This window comes from Marmota flaviventris, chromosome 9 (genome assembly GCF_047511675.1).
Source record: "Marmota flaviventris isolate mMarFla1 chromosome 9, mMarFla1.hap1, whole genome shotgun sequence".
Taxonomy (NCBI): Eukaryota; Metazoa; Chordata; class Mammalia; order Rodentia; family Sciuridae; genus Marmota; species Marmota flaviventris.
The window spans coordinates 75,570,824-75,586,802 of NC_092506.1; the positions used below are offsets into that span (position 1 = coordinate 75,570,824).

The window sequence follows — 15,979 nt, forward strand, 5'->3', positions numbered from 1 at the left end:
ACTTGTCCAAGGTCACCAGTTTGCTTAATGATGATGTGTATTACATCTCACTAAAATGCCAGATACAGTAGCATTGCTATTTGTTGGGCTTGGTTCTGTCTTTAAATGGCAACTGTGCTATTTTTTCAAACCTTTCATTCTTTTTGATTTTTACCACAATCTCCATGGCTTCAGCCCCTGCCTCTGCTCTTTCCCGAGCCTTTTCTGCTCTTTTAGAGAGGAAACCTGATTCCTCCTGGGTACTAACCTTGGTTACAATTTGCACTAGCAACTTGATTTTCTCAGTCTGGGGACAGATGGAGCTCAAACTTCAGAATTCCTCAAAGAAAGCAGATTTTTTTTCCTGAAGCTGGTGGATTACCATAACCTCTCACAACAGACCCTTGCAAGATTCCATTTCTATTTTTGTGTTTATATTTTGAGATAATTTTCTTTCTTAAATAAAGTTCACCAAATCATATGAATGTTAGGTCATACAGGCTGATATACAATAGATTATTATTCAGCCATAAAAAAGAATGTAATTGCCGGGCATAGTGGCACAAGACTGCAATCCTAGCCACTTGGGAGGCTGAGGCAAGAGGATTACAAATTCAAGGCCAGCAGGGAAATTTAGCCAGGTCTGTTACAAAATGAAATAGTAGAAAGGTTGGGGATGCAGCTCTATAGTGGAGCACTTGCCTAGTGTGTACAGGGCTTGGGGTTCAATCTAAAGTCTCTCTCTCTCTCTCTCACACACACACAGAATAAAATCCTATTGTTTGATACAACATGGATGAGCCTTGAGGACATTATGTTGTGACATAAGCTATGCATAGAAAGAAAGGTACTATATGTTCCCATTCTCTTATTTGTAGAAGCTTTAAGTTCATCTTATACAAATTAAGAGTAGAAAAGTGACTACTAGAGCCTGGCAAGGGTATGGTGGAGGGAGAGATGGGCCTGGTAAATAGCAGCAATTCTACAGATGTGTTTTGCATTGCTGCAACTGAGAACGTGGTAAAAACAAGATTGATCACAGGCCAGTCCTACTACTTACCCAAATCTAACTCCATCTAATCTGGTCCCTCCTTTGGTGCACAGAAGTTCACTGTCTGGTTCTCCTATCTCATCAAGGTTCTTCTGTTTGACATCCTCCTTCCCCCTCACCTTCAACTTCCTGTCCTAATGCAACACACAAAGCCACTTTTCTTCCTTTTTTAAAAATTTCCTGTCTCTGCTTACAAACAAATAAAATGTGTTTAAAATTTTTGCAAAGAAGGTTAGTTCTCATTTTCTCAGATTTTAAAATCACTGGATTTTGACAAAAACAAGGTGAGGGAGGGGTAGGGGGAGGAAGTTTGGATGTCCAGTCAACATGTGTGAGGAGTGAAGAGCAAAGGAGAGGAGGCATGCTTAGTGGTAAGGTGGCCAAGCCTGGGAACGATGCCTGTCAGAGAGAGGCAAGTCCTGGCCCACCAGGCTGTGTGCTTCCACTGGATCCAAAAGACTCATCTCTACTTCACTGGACTAGCAGGAGGGGGCTAAAATCACAACTCTATGATGACAGACTCCTTACCACTTCATTATATTCTTGAACTCATTGTTTCAAGAGTACTGTTATAATAAAGGGGATTATATTTTTTCCTGGCTTTAGGATACTGTTTTATGCTATCATCACACATAGTTACAACAGATGGATTTACTAATTTTGTTACTTCTAAGCAAACATCTGTCACAATAAATGAAATATTCATCACAGTAAATGGAAGTGAGATGATTTTAAGTTCAAAATGGGAGATTCCTAAAGCAACCTCTAATAGTGTTTCTTAAGTACTTATGTGCCATGCACTGAACTAGGATTTGAAATGTGATCTACAGGAGTTCATCATGGATGAGTGTGAGAGGCCAATATATGTAGGTGGTCATACCTTGGTATCTGCAAGAGAATATTTCCAAGATCCCTTGTAGAAAACAGAATCATAAGGTGCTTAAGTCGCTCATATAAAAGGGTGTGGTATTTGCAAATAAACTATGTATATTCTTCCATATACTTCAAATCTGCAGATGACTTATAATACCTGATAAAATTTAAATTCTGTGTAATTGTTATGCTATGTTGTTCATGGAATGATTATAAGAAAAAGACATCCATATATATTTGTAATAGATAGTTTTCATTCAAATATTTTCAAACTATAGTTGGTTATAGATGCAGTACCTATAAATATGGAGGGTTCTCTCTGTATCACTCTCATCCACACACACACACACACACACACAAAAACAACAATACTTGTATCTCCATATAATTATACACAAATGCACACATATAGATACATATACAATAACTCCAAATTTTTCTAAATTGAGTGGATTTTAATTCACTCAAGTTAGGCAATAATATATCATGGAAAAATGTTCTGAATTTGGAGTTAATTAATATGGATTTGATTCCCAGCAATGCCACTTATTAGTTGCATGATTTTGAGCAATTAATAAAACTTTCCTAAAATCCAGTTGGACAATGGAAACAATAGCACTTATCTCATACAGTTGGTGCTTTATATAGATTTTAACATGTAATCTCACAAGTATATTGTGATACAGTTGCTATTATCATCCTAATGCTTCAGATAAAGAAACTGAGGCAAAGATTGGTTAGTTAGCTTGCTCAAAGTCAGATGGTTAAATGCAACAAAGATAGACCACATATTTGAATTACTGAAGTCTAATTAAGGTTTGTATTCTAAAATACTAGATTAAAGAAAATAACCAAAATTACCAAATGGATGACTATTAGGAAAATAAAACTCAATTAAACAAATCAAATGGAAGTTGGGAATGTAGCTCAGTGGTTAAGTACTTGCTCAGCATGCTCCAGGCCCTGGGTTCAATTTCCAGTACTGAAAAATAAATAAAATAAAATTCAATAAATCAAGTAGAAGGCAATGAATAAAGAAGAGAAGGAAGAAGAGCAAGCATACGTGATAGGTACTGCACTTGGAGCTTCCCATACATTGTATCAACTATCCTTGGAACCCTGAGATTATTATTATGACCTTATTTAAAGGAGAACTATGAATGACATAGTTGATGAGTATTGGAGTGGGAATTCAAAATGAAGTGCTTATGACGATAAGGAATATACTTAAATGCATATTGTGCTCCTTCTAGACACCTGGCATAGAGAATATTCTTCACAACCTCACAATACAAGGAGTTTAGAATCTAATTAGGATGGCAAGCATGACCACCACAGTCAGTTACACAGCACTGAATCAATCCACTGTGAAGGTAACAACACTTACATGTAGCTAGAAAGAAAAGATCAGACTAGGACTAAAATGGAAAAGGTCATGGTGGAACTAGAACTTACCCTGGTCTAAGAATATGCCATGCACAATTATTATGTGCTAAATGCATAAGTGGTATGAACAGTTAACTGAAAAAATAATGTGTTGTTTTTCTGTTATCTTTCTTTCTAGGGGCCTAAGAGAAGTGAAAGTCTTAGCTTTCTCCTTCATGCCTAGAAAGAAGGCAGGGTTACTCTTGACAATACCCAAAATATGGGAAATCAGCCTACGTGCATATACTGGAGTTTTACTTAGCCATAAAGAAGAATGGCAGTTGCTGGTAAATGGATGGAAATAAAGAACATCAAGCTACGTGAAATAAGCCAGAAACAGGAAATCAAAGGTGGAGTGTTTTCTCTCATATGTGGAAACTTAAGCAAAACCAAATAAAAAAGGTGGGAGGATCAGATATCATAAAGGCATAAGTTTTAGAACATAAAACAAACAACAATAATACCACTTATAATTTTATCAAATACTTTATTTGGATATCTATTTGTAAAAAAATAGAATTATTGTATAATATGATTTGGAATTTGCCTTGTGTCACACAAATTTGGTATAAATTGTTTTCTATAAAATTTAACTCTTGAAACAACAAAAGAAGATATAGGGAAGATTATTAGAGTAGAAGAAGGATAGCAAGAGAGGAGAGACAGAAAAGGGGAAGAAATGAGGAATTAATTTTGAAAAATCACACTATGTGCACATATGGATATACCACAGGGAATTTCACCTTTAAGCATAAGTAGAAAGAAACAAACAAAAATAAACAGACAGATGGGTAATACCAGTGTCTCAGAAGGCTGAGGCAGGAGGATTGCCAGTTCAAAGCCAGCCTTAGCAACTTAGTGAGGCCCTAAGCAATTCAGCAAGACCCTGTCTCTGGATAAAAATATAAGAAGAAAGGGCTGGGAATATGGTCCAGTAGTTAAGTATCTGCTGAGTTCAAACCCAGGTACCAGAAAAAAAAGAGGGGGTGTGAACATTCTCAATGAAAGAATTAATTAATCAGAAGGAAAAAAAAAAGATGGTATTTCAGGGAAGAACTATAGAAAACAGGGGGAAAGAGGAAACACCACAATCGGGATCTATATCATCTGGTTTTCTTTCTTTGAGGCTTTTTTTAATCCCTTCTCAACAATGAGAGTGCTGTAACTGACCAATGAATGCTGATTTCCATATAATTGCTTCTTTTTTTGTGTACCTCTAGTGTCCCCTCCATAGACTTAAATACTTATAACTCTTAACTGACATTTGTTTGTATCTCTACTATGAGGAGAGGAGTTATGTGTGGGAAGGACAGTATTTTATTCATTTTTATATATCCCTTTCTTAAAATGTCACCTAGCCATGTGGGAAATAATGGTCCTCAACAGATGCTACCTGTTCATTATTGCTGGGGTAATAACCATCACTGAGCAGGGAATCCTGCTTTCTTTGACATCTGGCCAACTATTCTCTTTTCCAGACCATGTGGTTTTGATGCCTGGTGCACAACTTAGGCCTTTCTACTTCTTATCTTGTCGGCTACCTTTAATTCACTATGTTTAACTTCTGTTTCATTCTCCATGAATGTGTGCATTGCCCCCTTGTGTTTCCTTTTGTCAAGCTCCTCAAGAGCCCCTGATCTGGCATTTCTCCCCCTCCTGTGAGGCTTTGCTGCCCTCTAGGGGGCCTTGTATCATATACATCTCAGGACCCAGGGGACCTGCACTTGTCAGCACAGTCCTGGTAGCCGTGTCACTCCCCAGCCAAATGCTAGGAATCTTTAACCTATTCCTACATGCCCCAGTTTAGAAACCTGTGGTCGTATAGCCTATTCAGTTCAGGAACACAAACCAAGCATAAGCAAGTAAGTGGGGTGCCAAGAACTGCCCATTACAAATAAAGGTTTGTTGGAGGCTTGCATGGGGTTTCAGTGCTCTTGGTACCAACAGTGTCCCTGGCTATGAGTGTCCCACCTGCATCCTGGTATCTTGAATATGATAACAAAGTTTATGCAATGGAATCCATCAATGAGAGTGCTATAAATGACCAATGAATGCTGATTTCCATCCTTGCTTGGTCCAGGGAGACAAAGAACTTCCTCAAAGAGATGGAGCCTGCCAAGCACATATACCTGTAATATCTGTAGCTGAGGAGGCTGAGGTAGGAGGACTTCAAGTTCAAAGCCATCCTCAGCAATGGTGAAGCACTAAGCAACTCAATGAGACCCTATCTCTAAATAAAATACAAAATAGGGCTGGGGATGTGGCTCAGTGGTCAACTGCCCCTGAGTTCAATCCCTGGTAGTCCCCAAAAAGAAAAGAGATGGAACCTGTGAGCACTTTTTATTAATTCCCAGAAAAAATTGGTTGCATGCCTGATGTTGACTCTTAACCATTCTCCTTGGCATCTCTGTAACTGTTGGCCACTCCCTTCATTTTTGAAGTATTCTTTTTTTCCTTTAATAGTACCATTGATCATCTGGGTCTCAGGTGATACTAACCTAAAAATTCTTTGTCCAGCTCTCAGATTTTATTTACCTCGTCTCTGGGCTCTTTCCTCGATTCTCCTAAATTGTGCTTCAAATCCCAAAGTCTAATTTTTCAAAGGTTTCCTAGCAGCTTCTTGGATTTTTCCACTTAGATGACTCTCAGAAGTCTGGAATTTAACAATTCCCAAACCAAATACATCTTTCTTCAAACCTGTTCTCTTTTATTCTTACCACCCCATCTCAATTTGTTTCTCATTGAATCATATCATCATCGAATACAGATGCTCCCCTAATTCTACCCTTTTCATTTTAGACTTCAGTCAGGACTTCTCCAAGCTCATAGGACAAATTATTTCAAACTGAATTCTTCAAATTTAATTATTGATTATCCCCTTAAAATATCTCCTTCCCAAGACTGAATTGCACTGGTTCAAATACTATTAAATAGAAAAAAACCTATCAATCATCTTTAATTTTTTAAATTTCCTTTACACATAACATCAAATCAATCATTAAGACTCATCATTGTAATTTCTAGTTGAAGTGATCAGCCTCTTAAATCAGATGATTTTCTCACTTCTCTTCTCCTTGTTCTGCCTTCTATTCTATCTATAGAAACCAGAAGGCTCTCTTTCACATACTATTCTTATCATGCAATTTCTCTTCTCAAACATTCTGATATTTCCTGTCACACTCAAAACAAAACAAAATCTGCACCTCACCTTGTCTGATCCCCGAAGACCACTCTACATTTTCCTCCTTCCATCATTTCCTTTTCTAGTGATACTCCAACCACAAGGACTTTTCTGCTCACCCTCTAAAATGCCAGTTTGTTCCTACCTTAAGGTCTTTTCCTTTGCTCTTCTCTCTCTCTTTACCACCCAGATCTCTGTGTTCTTATTTCACTCTTCTCTGTCTTCAATGTATTCATAGAGGCTGCTTGGGATATCATTTCTTTTTAAAATTTACCCTTTTTAGTTATATACAACACAAGGTTACACCCTGACATTATCACAAAAGCATGGAACACAACCTGCTCCAATTAAGTCCCAGCACTACCCCACCACCCCCACACCACTGCTAGCTCCCTCTACTTCAGAATACCATTTCTAAAAATATATGAAATCACTCCCAATTCACCTCACTCTAGTATCTCATCTTGCTTAATTTTTCTTTATAGCAATTAACATTATGCATCTGTTTATAGTTTATTGTCATTGTCTCTATTGTTGAAGTTCTGTGAGGGTTGAGATTTTGTTTTGTTCACCACTTTATTTTTAAAACTTAAAACATTTCCTAGTAAATAGCACATTATCAGGAATAACTGCCAGTGTACTAGTGAGTAAAATCAGTGTTATGGTTTGAATTAAGTGTCCCCCCAAAGCTCCTGTTTAATGTAGGAATATTCATCTTTCAGATGATTAGATTATGAGAGCTGAAACTAATAAGTTCATCCTACTTTGAAGGGACCGACTGACTGGTGGTAATTGCAGGCAGGTGACGCATAGCTGGAAGAGGTAGATAACTAAGTGCTTTCCTAGGAAGCATGCATCTTCCCTGTGACCCCTTCTCACTCCTGCTACTTCCTGACTTCACTATGATCTGAGTACAGGGACCTTCTCCCATGATGTGCTCCCTTACCTTGGGCCCAGAGCAAGAGAGCCAGCCATCTATGGACTAAGACCTTTGAAACTGTGAGCCTAATAAACTTTTCCTTCTCTAAGTTGTTGTTGGGTATTTTGGCCAAAGCAATGGGACAGTTGACTAAAACAAGATATTAAAATATAATGCAAATTCTTTAGAATTCTCCTATGATCTGTTTCTAAGACATCTGCTTTATCTTCAATAAGATGAATGTGTGTGTGTGTGTGTGTGTGTGTGTGTGTTAATAGTAATAGCCATCTAAGTGAATGATCATTTTTAATATGTTTAGTATTTCTGTGGACTACCTAGTGAATGGTGAAGAATGACATTATAAATGGCATAAGCTGGAATGGGTAAGATGAATGAGAATGAGTTTCATGTGCAATTAATACTCTGTAGAAACAGCAATGTACAAGCACTGATTTAGGTCCATGTGTGCAGCAGCTTTTTTTTTGAAGAAAATTTAGGCTTAAAAGAAACATGAGATAAAGCTGAAAAGGTAAGAAAGGTGATTCCATAAAGACCCTTGAGTTGCCAGACATGTATTTTTTAACAGAAGAGAAGAGAGACTAGAGAGTTTGGAGTTGGTCAGATGTGTTGGATTTTTCACTCTTGTGTTAGTTCAGACATGTAGAGATAAGCTATTCTAATTTGTACAGCAGTTGTGGGAATAAAAATGAACATAAAAAGCAAACCATTTAAAAATAACCTGCTATAACACCTATGTTTTTTTAAAAAATATTTTTAGTTGTCAATGGATTTATTTATATGCAATACAGAGGATCAAACCCAGGGACTCATACATGCTAGGCAAATGCTCTACCACTGAGCCACAACTCCAGGCCCTCACTATAGCATCTTTTTATTTTTTATTTTTTTTTTAGTTGTTGATAGGCTTTTTAATTTTATTTATTTAAATGTAGTGCTGAGAATCAAACCCAGTGCCTCACACATGCCAGGCAAGTGTGCTACCACTGAGCCAAAGCCCCAGCCCCACCATAACATCTGATACATGATTAAATATTAGTTAATGTAAAGACAAGGAAAAATAAGCATGGCTACTTTTTGAAAGTGGGAAGTAGGAGAGTTTGATACATTTAACAAAAACATGGAAAGAAGAAATCATTGAAGAAGAATTTACTGATATAAAAGAGGATGTTATAGTGTAGTTATGAAATAAAGCAATGAAATCATGCCTATTGCATATGTTTTGTTGTCTTTGGAAGGGGCCTGATTACTAATCAAGGAAAATAAATGCAGATTTAGGACCAATAAAAAAGAAAATTAAAGAGAATGTTAGTCAACTTTGCATCACTGTGACCAATACACCCAACAAGAACAATTTAGAGGAGGAAAAGTTTCAGTTTTAGAGGTTCAGTCCATGGTAAGCTGACTCCATTGTTCTGTGCTTGAGGTGAAGCAGAAAATAATGGCACAAGAACATGGCAGAGGGAAGCTTCTCTGCTCAAGCAGCTGGGGAATAGAGATAGCTTCAGTGCCAAGAGCAAGGGATAATATAATCCCCAAAGGCAAACCCCTAGTGACTTACTTCCTCCAGCTATGCCCTTCCTGCTTACAATCACCACTCATTAATCCATTAAAAATGTAAATCCATCAGGTGGATTAATCCACTGATTAGGTTATAGTTCTCACAATCAAATCATTTCATGTCTGAATATTCCTACACATGAGCTTTTGGGAAACACCTCATATCCAAACCATAACAATGAGTTTGGGGTGTATTGAGGTTGAGGTGATCACAGGTATGAAAACACAACTGCCCCGTTGTCATTTTCAGATGCACAACTAGGGCTCCAGGAAGGACAATACATGAGAACTGTGAATGTAATGATGGTTATGTGTTCCAAAAGGAAGTGAAGTAAAAAGTAGTCAAGGACCATGGATTGGCTACAGGTAATACCTACAGTTAGGAGACAGGGGGCACCCTCACAGGGCTTCACATTCTATTTTGGTAACCCCTGTTACCTCTTACTGAAATGCCTACGTGCTCAGCTTAAATACTTTGACTTAGCCTTCTTTTCCATGCTAGGTCCTCTGCGAGTTTCTTTAATATATCACTGAGAGTTGAACTCTATATCTGATTCCCTCTTTTGAGATCAATAGGAACATACATTCAGTTAAGGAGTAATGGTGGATACAAGGAGGTGCAGTGGGAAGAGCACAAGGAGTAGGCTGTCAGTCATAAGCTCAAACTGGCTTAATTACAATCCAAGTGTACAATCTTAGAACACATGTTCCTTCTCTCTCAGTTTCAGTTTTCGCAGCTATAAGTAACAGTAGAGAGCTTATTTTAGCCCAACAGCTACAGAAAATGATAGCCTTATTTTCCTTGTTTATTTCTTCCATCTTCTATACCTAAGGAATGGAGCTTGAGGGAAGATTCATTAACTCACAGAATTATGCCTCAGGCATACTTTTCTCTGATATGAAATTTTATGGTCTGAAAGAGATATGACTTGCATGCTCCAGATATGTTGCAGCTAGACCACTTCCAAGCAGGGCTAATTCAAAGAAAGGAAATATTTCTTAAAATGGTATTTCAAACACTTGCTGGTTTACCTCACTACCTAATTTTTATCAGTTAATCAAAAATATTTTAATCAGATTCAAGTAGTAACAAATGTGACCACTAGTATCACATACAAATTAAAATTCATTGTAATCACAGCATTCCAGAATACCAATTCATTATACAGAGGGAGTGTTTTATATGCAATTCATCATAATCATCCAGACATAGTCTTTTATAGCTCCACAAAGATATTTCAATTATTGCAGAGCCAAGCCATTTAATTAATCATTTGAAAGCATTTCTTTCTCCAAAGTAAAATATCTTAAATATATCATCCATAGCATTGTAACCCACCCACAGCCCTGGTATATCACCAGGCAGTGGTATGGGAGACTGGAACAGTTGACTTATACCCTTGGAAAATGAACTATTGAGTACAGATTCGACATGAGGTGTTAAATCTTCTCTAGAGAGCCCAGAAAAGTAAATTTTTGTTGTTCACTGAATATAAATTTCTTAGAGAATTTTCTAAAAAAAAAAAGACACTGTGTTAGTTGCTAGTGAGATAGAAGACAATGCTAGGAATTAGTTGCTAGGAGATAGAAGGTAATGCTTACAAGAAGCTTACAACATGGGCAGGGAAAAGGGTTAGAATGGGCAGGCAGGAAACTTGGGCTCCTTTGAGGACAGTTCTGGTTTGCAAGGCTAAGAAATTACAGACACAAACCAGGCCACAACAAGGTTAGGCTGACTCCTGTGTAAGCAGAAAAAACAGATAGTTGAGATATTTATTGTCTGGTACCCAGACCCTCCTCTAAAAAGGGGGCCAAAATAACCTGATTGTACCAAAAAGCATGTTATGAACTGTGGACATGAGTACCTTACCCAGAATTGAGTCAGGAGCTAGCTTCTTTAACCATTGCAAATCTATATAAACCCCTAGAAACAGTCACTTTCCAGTATCCATCCCTCTTTTGGGACCACCCCACTCCCTTTTGAGAACTTTATTACTCTAATAAATCCTTTTACGTTGCTCTCACCCTTGTGTCCATGAATTTCATTCTCTACATACATGAGACAAAGAACACAACCCCATGCTCTGTGCTAAAAAATGCAGAAAAACACAAACCAATATTAATTATCCCAATTTTACCATGACACATTGTATACATGTATTAATTTGTCCTACTGTACCAATAATTATGTACAGTATTATATCAATTATTTTTTTTCTCTGAGATGGGGATCCCACTATATTGTCCAGGCTGGTCTCAAACTCTTTAACTCAACTGATTCTTCTGCTTAGCCACCCATGTAACTGGTATGACAGGTACTGAACACTATGCTTGGCCATCATAAAAAAAAAAAAAAAAAGGAAACACTAACAATATATACAACCTGATGAGTTCTAGGAAATTCAAAAATTCCAATAAATATAGTTTATAAAAAAGTTGTTATATTTGGGTTAGGAAATAGAAGGTTATAAGATGTTTTCTAGGTAAAAGAAATAAATAAAACAGGCATTAAAAGAGGCAGGAAGTACACTATTTACATAGGCTGGAAGCACACTGTGTACCTAGGCCTACCAACTAATGAAATAGCTGAGGCATGGTACACGGGAGAGACTGTTGCAGCTTGGCTCTGTAGAACTGTATGTGTTTGCAGGCTACTAGAGGAAGACTGGTGAGACATTATGGGTTTGGTGAGGCAGGTTAGCAGCTCTATCTAAGGTTTTTCAGGTCAAATCATCAAGGAACCAGGTCATCAAAGTTTTGAGCCTTGGGAAGAAATTTTAGATTTTACAAAGGAATCTATACATACTGAAATCAATTTGTAGATTGAGTAATTTGTACTTTTAGGAAGATCACTCTGGCAGCTGTGAAGACAGGGTGGCATAATATTTGGGACATCATGTCAATAATTCATAGATTAGGCAATGAGGACCTAACACATAGTGGTATTGGTGAGAATGCAAAAGATAATATAAAACATGTTCAGGAAATGACTGCTTAGGTGTGAAAGGTCAGGAAAAGTAAAATAATTTCAGCTTTTTTTTCCCCCCAAAGAGAACATATAAGAAGAAATTTCAATGATAAGATGTGGAGAAGTGACAATGAAGTAATTTAATTTCCAGGTCAAAATAACATTTTCTTTTGATGACCTTTCTTATATACACAAAATATCTTATTATCAAATACAGTTGGTTCTGATAATGGACTTAAATATTTGCATGAAATAGGTGCTTAAGAAATATCTGTTGACTTGAACTGTACCTGATCACTTATAAAAATATACCTCTCAGTATCACACACCTTTCTAAAGAAAACAATGTAGAAATAGTGTTTATTTGTCAAAAGGAAATGAAAATATGTCATAAGTGATAACAATGAAACCATATACTTAATTTGTGTCTGTTCTTAGGATATGTGTCTAATTCTACCCATTTTGTTAGAATCAGTGCTGTCTGCATTACTCACACATTTCAGCAAGAAATTAAAATATTCTTCATGTATATACTTGCTTTCATGACCAAGCCTATTCTTGTGGGACTTAGCTGAATCATAATGCAAAAGAGTTCTCTAGACAGGCTTTAAGTTAACCTGGAAAGAGAACGTGGTAAGGAAAGGGGCTAGCAGAAGAAAACCGGTCAGTGAGCGATCGTTTACTTTTACAAGGAGTTAACAGAAAGATGCCTGGCCAAAATCAAATTACAGCAATGACAGTTTCTCAAACATATGTATCAAGTCTCACCTCTCATTGATTCCTATGAAGGATTTACTACCCTCTTAAATACAATGTTAGTGTTTATTTAATGTTAATCTTAAAGTAGTTGAAATCATGAATTCTAGAGCCAAACTACTTACTTGGGATAAGTAAGTATGTATTTTTACCTGTATGTATCTGGGCAATTTGCTTAACCTCACTATCTTTCAATTTCCTTATTTATAAAATGGCCATACTTATGTTATCTACCTCCTGGAGTTGTTTTAATAATTCAAAAGTATCAGATTCTAAACATTGACAATATTACTGGACACATCACAAATGTTCAGTAAAAGCTAGCTTTCAGAGTCAACATCCACCTCCTCACCGTCCCCGTTCTATGTCCTGCTGCCCTCCACCTTTCCTCCTACAGGTTCTATCTATTTAAACTTTGGCTGGTGTGCCTAGGAGTCTTATTTTAAAATCAGGAACTGCTTGATTCCATTCCCAGTCTCCTTTCTCCCTTAATTCCCATTAGCAGACCCCCAACATCTTCCAGTGCATCAAGATCTTAGGGATGAAGAGTTGTACACTAACTCATTAAAATTCATGGATTGCAAAAAGTTAACTGCTCTTTTACCATGTTTTGTTCCCCTCCAGAAATGGAGTGACAAAACATGTGACAGAAGCTTTTACTTTTGAAGGCCAAACTTCAGAAAGAGCCATGAATTCTAGAGCTAAAGATCTTAACCTCATCAGCTGAGTTCAAAACCTCGTTTAGCCCTTCAACACCTCAGTTCTTCGTCTCTTTCATCTGTGGTGTACTCATCACAACAAGGGGCATAACACGCCTTCCTTACAAAGTTGTTGTAAGATATGAATTATATTAAGCATGTGGTGCAGTGACAACTAATAGAAGATCTTAGTAGTAGTAGTGAGTTTGACTCTGAAGAAGCAGCACTGGAAGTGAGAGGCATTTCTGGTTTCAAAACTGAAAGGTAGGAGAATACTTAGGCAAGATTCCTTTATGGTGTGTGAAATGAATATATATGTTTTTAGAATCTGATATCAACATTCTAGAAGATGATATTGATTTTTTCCAACTGCTATATGCCACATCATTTTTACAGGTATGGAAATGTGGTATCCGTGATGATGAGAAAGTCAACTGATAAAATTGGGAAGTTTGTGTTAGGAACCTTCTTCAGCTGGTACAACTTGGAATACACACATCTACTATTAGCACTGCTCCTGCAAAGGTGTGTCTCTGGGTCCCCACATGAAGCTCTCAGTACAAGCTTACAGGAGCAGCCCTCCACCACTGCTACACAAGCACAGATGCTCTTTCCCACTGGATCTGCCCAGATAACCTGTCTGCCACCTAGTGGACAGGAAAGGGACCTGGTCTACTGACTGCTAGGGGCTGAGGTGAGGGTGGTTGGGGGAAGGAAACAAGGACAGTAGGAGAAAGTCTGCAAACATTTGACACATAAGGTCTGGCTCTTCACTAGCACCGCTAAGGATGGTCAGAAATGCCCTGGAGTTTAAAGGCTGTCTGCTCCTTTCAGCCCACAGCTCGCCGTCTGTCTGGCACTATTCTCCCTGGAGATGCAGTCACAAAGCAGTGTCTGCACAGTGAATACAATTAAATGAAAGGCTCTGGAAATGTCCAAGGGGAAATTAGATAACATGTGCTTTGATGCAGGGATTTGGAGTTTGAAGGTGAAAAAGAAAGGCAAGACATCAGAAGGCTGCATCTGCTTAGCTCCAGTTCAGCACATTAGCATTCTGCTAATGGGCCTGTAAATTCTTTGCTGAAGTCAATTTGCTCAGTTTTTCGCAAGTACCATCAGACAATTTCAAACATCCTTTAGATTAAAACAAGTCCTAAAGTTAGAATTCTGTTGTTACTGAATGTTGAAATCATGTATTTTCTTGTATTTTCATTAGTTAATCAACCAAAGGGGAAAGTGCTTAGTAGTCCATTTGGAATAAAGCATTTGGTTCTCATTTTGCTGTCCTGGAAGGCATGACTAGCTCTGTGCATGAAGGACAAAAACTGGCTTTTGCCCTAGTCCATTCTCAGCAACAGGCTGCACACTCAGCTATACCCAATGGCTGGTGGTTCCTAAGAGACTTGTCCACAGTTCACTCTGAATTCAAATTTCTCTCATTTTTATGCATTTTTGTGTAATGTCATAATGCTTTTGCCTGGATCAGAGCATAGTTGTCTAATTCTCACCAATGTGTCAAATGTGACCCTGCTCTTTTCAGCTTCTGCCCAAGACCTTGGTGTCCAAAGTGAAGAGGACAGGATACAGCAGAGGGGAGAGTTAATGTGGACAATTTACTACAACGCAGATTTGTTTCCCCTTGAGGAGCATGAGGGAGGAGTATTCAGGAGAGCTTGGTCTCCTTTGAACCTCCTAACTTACTACAACAGCAATTTACTAAGCACCTACTCAGAGCCAACTCAGAGATCAGTTAGGAGAATGTTCTTTCCCTCAGTAACCTCTGAGGAGTAATTATGTTGAAGCTATGGCATGAAGACAGTGACCTTTGTGATACACACTCAGGAGTTTGGGGTGAGGAAGACAAAATATTCTCTCCCTTTACCTGATCCAGTAGTCTGTTTTTAGTGAGTTTTGCAGTCAAGATAGGATCATTCATGTGGGATCCAGGTTTTACAGACATAAACCAGTTGTGTATTGTTTTTGTAACAAGTGACCACAAACTTAGAGACATAAAATATTATCTTATAGTTGTGGAGATCAGGAATGTAAAGTGGTTTTCATGAGCTACAGTCATAAAGACAACAGCGCTGTGTTTCTCCTGGAAGCTCCAGGGACAATTCATTTCCTTGTGTTTTCCAGCTTCTAGAGGCTGCCTGCATTCCTTGGCTTCTAGACTCTTACTTCATTTTCAAAGCCAGGCAAGGAATATTTTAAAATCTCTGACTCTAATACCCCTGACTCCTTCTTATAAGGGCTTTTGTGGTTACATTGGGTCTACTGGACAATCCATGATCATCTTTCCATCTCAAGAGCCTTCATAATTATATCTGCAAAGTTCCTTTTGCCACAGAAGGTAACAACATATTTATAGGTTCCAGAGACAGAACATGAGCAGGTTTGGGTGCCATTATTCTAGCTACTAAAGAGAATGAACATCCACATGGATAAATTTTGTTCTATTACCTCCCTTTTTCTACATGCTAAGATTTAGTAAGGTTTACTTGTTGCCTTGATTTGGCTTTTATTCTTATAGCAATATTATATGATGACC

General features: G+C 37.8%; 1 protein-coding gene across 3 annotated transcripts in view; it reads right to left on the reverse strand.

Moving 5' to 3' along the window:
- Grm5 (glutamate metabotropic receptor 5) overlaps positions 1-15,979 on the reverse strand; it is a 428,521-nt gene that overhangs the window by 19,820 nt on the left and 392,722 nt on the right. The gene's annotated exons all lie outside the window — the stretch shown is intronic.